This window comes from Mya arenaria, chromosome 4 (assembly GCF_026914265.1).
Source record: "Mya arenaria isolate MELC-2E11 chromosome 4, ASM2691426v1".
Taxonomy (NCBI): domain Eukaryota; kingdom Metazoa; phylum Mollusca; class Bivalvia; order Myida; family Myidae; genus Mya; species Mya arenaria.
In genome coordinates this window covers 55,756,719-55,763,881 of record NC_069125.1, presented here as the reverse complement: position 1 = coordinate 55,763,881, position 7,163 = coordinate 55,756,719, and positions in this window count along the sequence as shown.

Sequence of the window (7,163 nt, the reverse complement as noted above, 5' to 3'; positions counted from 1 at the left end):
TATTTGCTTACCTTTGTTTTGTAAAATAAATGACGTTAAAGTCAACATAGATACAGTTATTGCAGTTTGTATTTTTTGTTCTTTATTTTCACTGAAATCGGGCGTTAATTGAATCATTTTTTGAAATGATTTTTGTTCAATTTTAGATGAGAATTTGGTTACATTACAGTCTCAAATTTATTAATGATATGTACCCGGGAATTTAGTATCAAAGTCTATTTTGGAGCAATTGTACTGAAATACGGCGCTTTCTCGACATTCAACCGAGGAAAATGTATAATCCTTTCACTATACACTATCAATACAATGTTTTACATCTTTTGAAATATCATAATATCTTTACGAACATGTGTATCAACCGGGAAGTCACCTAAAGTGTATTTTACGATAGTGTTACCTGAAACCACTACGCAACCGTCTTAAATGAACTACCACTATTTACCGTAACCGTCAATTTTAGTTGCAAAGATAGTGTTTACCTTCGAAAGTTGTCATACCGTCAAATAATACCACTAGCAACATACGACAGTTGTTCTCAAATTCCTGGCTTAGGAGGAGCTAATAGCATATTTTTACCTTAATTGCAAACCGAAAGTAAAACTAGGACGAAAGTGAAAGTTAACACATTTTTAATGTTTTAAAAGGACAATCATTTTATGCTTTGTAAAATGCGCCTTTAACGGATGTTTAACATAACGAAATCAAGTGTGGGAAATCATTAGGAGTGTTAAAACAAAGATTGGCATTATCACAATTGTGTCACCAATGTATTCAATACACTCAGGTTAAAATATGTACGAGTCCTTGTTGAGTTGATACGGTTTCAGTTTTCTAAAGAAAATGACTGTACCAGCGTGATTACGCTCCTCTCTACGATAACTATTTATACTTTAAGTGTATTTTTCTGCAATATCGGTATAAAAGAGTAAAATAACTACTCGTATAAGATATGGTTTGTCACATGCATTACCGAAAAAATACCTCATTTCTGGTAAAAAAATAGAAGCGATTCAAGTCAGTCAATTAGTATTTTGACATACTTCTATAGGATCATATCAATGTTTTAAAACAAAAGTAAACAGTATACTTAGTCAGTAAACAAGTCAAAAGGTGATGAACAAAAACTCCGACACCTTCTATCAACAAGGCGTGTTGAAATTTTTTCTAAAAGCCCTTTGACCAAAAGTATCGTTTTGGATTACCATTACGACAATATCAATAATACAATGAAAATTTCAAAAGCATATATTTATTGCATATGATATTGATTGATTTTCTACAAACCCTTATGTTTGTGTATTTAATAAAAATACAAGGAGTAAAGACATCTCAGTTGCATTTTTTTAGTATGCAGAGTTTATCAATTAAAGAAACCTTCTACCGCTTATGATAGCTGTAGAACATTTTATAACATTTTTTAATGTCTGATGTACAAATAGAAATGAGATTATTCTCTTTGCATAAAGCACATAAACGATGTTAAAACGCTTAAATTTAAACGCCAAAATTCTATATTCTATCAAACATAAGAACAAAAGAAAAACTCAGCAGGTTTCTTAAATAATTAATAAACAAATTGAAACAAGCTTATTTCAATTTTATGTTCCTTTTGGTTTTCGGCTCTTGTTTTTCAGTGATAAATGGCCGATAAAATCAGTTATTATTATAGGCTTTTACTTAGCTTTTTTCCACATTGATTTAATTTTGTGGAATCATCAACATCATTTGCTAAACACATAACGTTGTGACAAAGTTGTCGACGTTGTAGCATACTTATACCATAACCAGTGTCACAACGGTTCGATTGTGGAAGTTTTCGTAACGTTGTGACAGCATTACTTTGGCAACCAAAACACAACCGTGATACAAAGTTGATACAACGTTAAAATGCAAGGTGGTAACGTTGTATGATGGTTGTGTATTGGTGGCCATCATTACGTTGGTAATGTTAAGAAAACTTCAGCATTCATAACGTTGACGAACACAAAGAAAACAATTCGCCAGGTTCTCAAAGAAGCTTAACTTTTGTTTCGACAGTGTCAAAACATATATACATGTAGTTTTTTTCAGCCGATGATGCCAAACGTTCATTGATATATATAGTAAATAATTTTCCTAATAGAGCAACATTACTATATTTTCAAACGATTATAGAGTTTTATTCAGTCCAGCTATTCGAAAGCATGATCATGACAGAGCAATGGCAGGAATAGTTATATGTTACAAATCTACATGTTACATAAAGAGAATGTGACAAGAAAACACGATGACTGTCTTTCGCAGTATTTTTTAACAAATATACAAATCCATGACTGATGCTGAACTATAACGGTATCGAACTACTAGAAATACACTTATTATCTACAATTCCATGCGCAATACACTCTTCTTGGTTTTATATAGATTAAATGCAAGAGCAGGGCTCCGTAAAGAATATTTGACTTCGGGCCATTGTGTTGATAAATTTGAAACTTATGCTGACCCTATTGATGATTTGCATATCATGCCTAGATCGCCAAACGAGAAAAGAACAAACAACTCTTTGGTTTGAATCTTATAAACGTTCGTAAAAACACCATCAAAATTGCAATGGGCGTCTACGTAAGGACATGGATATCGGCGAGTTAAATACATAAACCGAAACGGCAGCAATGTTTTGGTTTACTGCCTTTATACGGAGACATTGTAAATATAATCGAGGACTTAATTGTAGGTGTTCGAATGGAATTGCACCAATTTCCAATACAACTGAAAATATGTTTTTCTAACAGTCAAATCTATAATTGTATTCAACCTTCACAAGAAAAAAGTCAACAAAATATGTATTGATTCCGATCATCAACTTTTATTTGTTACGGGGGTAAAAAGACTATTCAATGATGAGTTCAACGTGAAGTTTGAATTGCAAAATAAAATATTTTTTAAAAGTGATATAAATGAGGTTGTTAAATTATTAACAAATGCATTGTCACGATTTAGTGAAATTTGTGAACGTACATTTGTCTTCTAACTAACGAAAGACAATGTTTTTTTGATAAAACATGCTAATCGCTTTAGTATCCTGAACAGAAAATATTACGTAAATTATACGCTTATATATAAGCAAAAAGGAATGTAAAGATTAATTAACAAAAGGAAAATATATTTAATGAATTTATAGGGAACGACTTGATAAATAATTGTCAGGACAGTTTTTTCTGGTTTAAATTTAAACGATAACAAGCACTTAACGGATTAAATACAATCTATTGTTGAGTTGACAACAATTTATTTTAAGACATAGATACTACGGAAAAGACATTTCCAGAAAGAATAAAAAATAAAAAAGTAAGTAAAAGTGGCGGAAATGACGGTTTAGTGCGAGAATGGTTCACGAACGGAATACACCATATTCTTTCACTGTCGAATAATCTTTTTAACAAAATATTTTTAACTGGAGTATACCCGAATCAATGGTGCGAAACTGTTATAGTCCCTCTATTCAAAATGTTTGCACTACCAACAATAACAGTGGAACAAGCAAACAAATCGAAATGAATTCCAATATCTATTTCGTCTATGTTGGATGCGTATGGCTAATTATTAATTCTTTAAGATATATGATAGTAAAGTTGCACCAGTATTGTTATATGGTACAGAGATTTGGGGTGTAGGACTAAAATGTGTGGTGGAACAAGTCCTCATTAATGCCTGTAAGCGCTATATGAGTTTACCACTAAAACTACCAATTTTGCTGTATAAGGCGAGTAGAGTCGTTTTCCTATGTATGTTGCAATTGTAAAGCGTGATATTGAATATAAGATAATACTTTTGAATGTAGATAATAGATATACAAAGCATAGCATTCCAACATGGTCGTTGGGTGACATATGTAAATAATAGATTGCTAAGCTGTGGACTTGGATGCGTTTTTCATAACTAAAAAGTATTAAAATTAATGAAAATAATGCCTGACGTAGGTTTGGTTGACCACCGGTGTGTACCACAAGAAAAACCACGCTTGCGTGGTGGCTGTCAAGATGATTAAGTTGGGTTGCAAGTTATTGCAGCGGTGTGTCTTAATTAATATGTATAGAATCGTGTATTGTATTTGATAACAAGGACTGCTCTTTAAATAATTCGTAAAGGAATAAATGCATGCTACAAATTCAAACTTGTATTTCAATTTACTTGAGCTCTCTTATATCTTTACTACATTTATGTAATTAGCTTTTTTTGTATGTGTGTTTGTATCATATTGTACATGTTTAACAACGGCTGTTACCATTGTTACTTTTGCACATTTGTAATATACATATTTGTTGCCGTGGACCGGTGGTGCAGTCAGTAAACTTACAAGGATTTAAAGCGATTTACCAGAACTTAACCTTTCTAAGAATCATACATCTTGCCACCGCATTGCAGACCGTCCGATACCATTTGTAGTCTGACATGCACAAACACGTATAGGACCCGACGTGTTGAAACATTCACTGTTGTCTGGACAGGACCGAAGATCACTGAATATGCATTCATCTTCATCCTTATTACATGCTCTTCCAGACCAACCCGGCTTACATTCGCAGTCACCGTTGCAATTTACCCGAAACAGTACGCAGTATACGTGATGGTAGGGTCCAGTCCAGATAACAATGCGCTTTGAAGCCGCACCTCCTTACTGGTTTGTTGTATTAATGTTTGCATGGAGTTCAAGGGTCATACTGACAAGCCTTCAAATGACATAAACGTCAGAGAAGAAACGTTCTTTCCTTTACATATTTCCCTACGTTATTAGTTTGGTTGCAAATTGCCTGTACCTTATTAAGATATAGGATTTATATAGATTATATAGAAATATGGCATGTTCCGTCCTCTTTGTTACTGTCTCTAACACGCCTTAACTGGTAAGAACTTCTTCTTTGCAAAGTACATATTATATGTAATTACACATTGTGTACGACGTGAATCTGTGAAAAGACCAATACACCTGTATATGTATAATTAATTAATTTCCTGCTTTATTATCGAGATGGGTGCTCTCATTACATTATTATGCATTCTTCACCCGCAAGGCCATGTAGCTATAAAAAGCTATAGGTCAATTTATTAATGAAGGTACTATTCAGATCAATGTTTTGCTTAAATACACTTTTGAATTGAGGGCATTATCATTTTATCATTTTATGTTGAAATAAGTCATAGTTACTACACCCGAAAACAGAGCTATTGAAATTATCCAAATCGCTTCAGCTCACAACAAACCGTATCCGGCTTTTAGTACTTTAATGTTACACATGTTGTGCCATATAAAGAAAAGAAAAACAAAAACACATAATCGAATATAAAGAAAAAATGTCCAGGTGTAGAATTTGAATGATAATGTAGAAGGCAGACTAATGGCAGAGAGACAGAGATTAGTTTTGTAGGACTGAAAGAACAATGAAAAATGTAAAATATGGACTGCCAATGCTTTTAGCTTTTTATGCTCAACTAATGTTAACTACGTCTCCTATTTGGAGTAATGTTTTGAATTTCTTTTAAACAATTTAACTTTTTAATCTGAAATCGAAATAAATGAACTCGCATCGTACACGACTGTTTATATAAGTACATGAATATTGGGTAATCTAAAATAGTTATTCATTTATTTGAATCATCAAGTTGCTTGAGTGAGGTGATTTGCTTCATTAGCCATCACATACATTTAATAAGAACTTAAATCCTGTCAATAAAACCCACCATACTTGTCTCCAAAGCAGACGGGCTTGTTTTATGAAAGAGCATTGAAGCAAAAGTTACATCCTGATGTCTTACATCTTGTCTCATTGCATCATGAATACGAAGTTTAAGCAATTGCAATGCTTGCTACTTTCGTTAAAGTTTATTTCTTAATCCTAGATAAAATCGTTGAAGTTTTTTAATCTTTATACTCTAGCTATCATTATCTTACTTCCTGGCTTCACTTTCTTTACTAGCTCAGTTTCTTTCCAAATACTCAGCATAAATGACAAATGTCAGCAAGCATCAGGACGAATATTCCATAGCCTTATTGTACAGGTTTGATGCAAAATGTCATATTTACGATTGTTTAATATTTAACACATGGTGCCGCTACGCTTACACAATGTCAGTATATCTCGGCAAGCTTCTTAATACATATCTGTTTGAAAATGACCGAGGTGTTGCGTATGTCGTATTATGTCGATAGGTTCCGTCTATTTTGCTACGACGTTCCGAGCTTGCGCCCTCTCGTGCTAAAAGATGCTTTTATTTTGTAACCATGCATTTCAATAAAATCATTTCTCACGTATATTTATTGAAATGCATGTTTACTTGCTATTGTATTTATTATGAAATGGTTACGATTGCACACGATTTGTTTTATCAAAGTGTCATAAAAAATATTTCAATTTTAGATACTTAAAAAGGTGTGCTTATTCATTCTGTTTTTCTTAGTACAAAGTGAAATACATATAAGAAAGGAACAAACGAACGAACAAACGAACGAACGAACGAATAATCGTTGTGGTGCTATGTTTTGAACTTTTATTTAAACTCAAATTTGTATTTTCAGTTTATTTACGGTTGTGTTTTACAGGAGTCTGTAGCCGCAGTAAATTAGTGTTGTAATATTATGTCTATTTTGGTTTCACATATTGACGTTTGATAGTGCATTAACGGGTCATTAATTGTTATGATACTAGTTAACATTTTGTTTGAAGTATAAGAAAAAAAAAGCACACAGCGTTACGATGTTGCCTCATAAATAAACAAGTTACGAATAGGGGAATACCCACAGCGTTGATAAGCGAATAGAAAGAGAATATCGGTGATTTGTCACTTATTCAACAAGTACACTCCTGTGGCTTTCTTCGAACGAAATATGACGCTCGGCAACATATGCACAGTACTTGAAATATGTACTTTTATCCGACCCCGCAGAATAAAAGAACATAATAAAATAAATGAATAATAATAATAAAAATAATAATAATTAATGATTAGAATATAAAGTAAAAAACACAACAATAAAACAACAACAGGATCTGTGTTTTTCATTTAGGAAGAAAACAACTTATTTATATCCTTTTTTATCAATTTAAACGAAGAGAAGACATTATTTATTGCGAAATTTTGCACACGTTGTTTGCGGATTGGCTAACTTAAATTGTATTTAAACGTTC